Consider the following 2,563-nt stretch of genomic DNA (forward strand, 5'->3'; position numbering starts at 1 on the left):
TGAACAAGTTTCACTCCACAATAAAAAAACGCTAAAAGAACTAAATACTCCTATTGCACTTTGCATTGCAATAAATGCAAATTGTAGGCTCAAGGACAGTGCTGATGATGACCAACTACCCAGAGAAGTTTTATAGTGTAAACTTCAATATGTTATGCTTACAACCAACCTCTAGATTGCCACTAGTCTTGTCAATGGATCTCTTGGAGAGGTCAAAGATATAGTGTATCCAATAGGCTCTAAACCTCCTTTGTGTGCCTTCATATGTTACTGTACAGTTTAGTAGCTATACCGGTCCACCTTGGGATCCTAGAAACCCAAAAACCATTCCAATACAACCCATTTCTTGAGGCAATTGTATCCAAATACCCCTTATCACAACTTGGGCTATCGCTCTACACAAACTACAAGGTCTTACCTTAGGTAGGGCTATAATTAACTAGGGTAGAATTGAAAGATAAGGCCCCACCTTCACAACAATCTCTAGAGTCAAATCCATCCAAGGCCTTCATATAGAACCTTCCTTCTCTTTTGACCACTTTTGTAAAATGCAACAAAACCCGTACAATATCATTAAAAAGAAAGAAGAAACATGTTTGCACTTAATATCGCATACAAACCATATCTATGAAGCAACTTCTATAGAAAATGGTAATGTTTGACATTCTAAAACTCTTCCTTTTTTGTTTACTGGTTTCTTTTACTAGCATCCTAAGTAATCCATTACACTTTTATACAAGTTGACATTTTTTGGATTCAAAGAAGGTGTTCACACACAAAAAATACTGAAGAAAGTTCCAAGTTATTCAATATACTTTTGAATGCATTTAAAATGTTCATAACTCTAATTTTTTTTAAAATGGCTCATATGTCCTTCCTCTTATCAATTAATCTCATTTTCTTTTTACGCATAGGTTTTTGCTCTTTCGCCACAAATATGACTCCAATTACTTCTGTATTTACAGTTAAAACCATGTTTCGACAAATGTACACTTCAAATCAACTCTCGAATTGAGATGTCATACATTAAATAAAATATTAAAGTTATACATTGTCTAAACCTCTAAAGAGGTCACTCATGTATATATGCCTCTATTCTATATAAGAAAAATAATTCAATGCTAACAATTTGAAATCTTTCCTTTAATTTGACATCTCTTCAATTTTTCTTTTCCTAATAAAACCTATCGCCATACCCCTTGCATCTCTTTCTCGTGCAAGTGCTAGTTATTTGATCTTCTATACTTCTATGACGTATCTATTGCACACTAAGATGAGATTGTTGAAGTTGATAAAAGATCAATCCACAGCTCCCAAGAATCACCTGTGTGTAAACACCTGTCACAAAAGAGAGAAGCAAAAATCTATGGAGGCTGGAATTCCTAGATCCACAGATGAGACATTTTTGATGAACAAAAAGAAAGATTACTATAATAAAAAATGAATTAATCTCAATTAAAAATTTGCAATGAGAGATCGTCCTCATTAAGGAGATCAAAACCCTAAAAATGTCTAACCTAGGTTGCACAATAATAACTAATAAAAGAATTAATTGCTACGTGCCTAAAGTTTAGCTTAAGCAACTAGAGTTAATTAGGAAATATCTAATTACTCTAACACCCCCCTTAAGATAAACTCAGGGAGTAGCTAAATGTAGACACCTAAAATCCTTCAGAAAATAATATTTTTATTTTCTAAAAAAAAAAAAGAGTCCCTGATGACATCATCATTAATTAATTAATTAATTTATTTATTTATTTATTTTTATGCCATTAAATCCCTTTATCTTAATTAAAAATATTTAATTAAGGAATCCCTCCCAAAAATGTTTAAATCTTATTTAAACATTATTTCCTTATTTATTAATTATTTAATTAATAAATTGACCAAAAATCCCAAAATAAATAAAAAAATTATTTTTTGCCCAAAACTTGGCCAATTTCCTTAAGACCACTAACCTCTTCCAAAATCTTCTAATCCTTCTTTAATTTTGATCAAAGGCTAATCCCATCATTTCCTACCACTAATCCCAACTCAAAATATTTAATTAAGATTAAATATTAATCCTCATGTCTATTAAAAAAGTTTTAATAAATATCTCCTCAACCCAAACCCTTGAAATAAATAAAATTTTATTTATTTCCTAAAAATCTAATTTATCCTCATCCTAAGAAGTTCTAGACTCTTCTAGAAAGTCTTCATCCTCATCCTAGGAAGTTCTAGACTATTCTAGAAAGTCTTTATCCTCATCCAAAGTCTAGACTCTTCTAGAAGATGTCTTTAAACCTAATCCTAATCCCCTCCTAACCTTGTCACATTCTCTAAACACAGGTTAAGACTTACTAACCCAAGCCAAAGTTAACAAATATCTCCTCCTTCACCCACCCTCATTAAATGCCATCCACTTGCCTATCCCTAAGCTAATCCTAAACCATCCTAATCCACCCTCTAATCATTTGCACAATCCTAAGCAAGCTTAAAACCTTCCTAATCAAGCCCAAGTTGAAATTCCTCTCATCTCCTTCAAAATATCTCAACCATAAAACTTTATGAAGCCCACTAG

The sequence above is a fragment of the Cupressus sempervirens genome, chromosome 1, assembly GCF_028749045.1.
Source record: "Cupressus sempervirens isolate cs-2001-9-10 chromosome 1, ASM2874904v1, whole genome shotgun sequence".
Classification (NCBI taxonomy): Eukaryota; Viridiplantae; Streptophyta; class Pinopsida; order Cupressales; family Cupressaceae; genus Cupressus; species Cupressus sempervirens.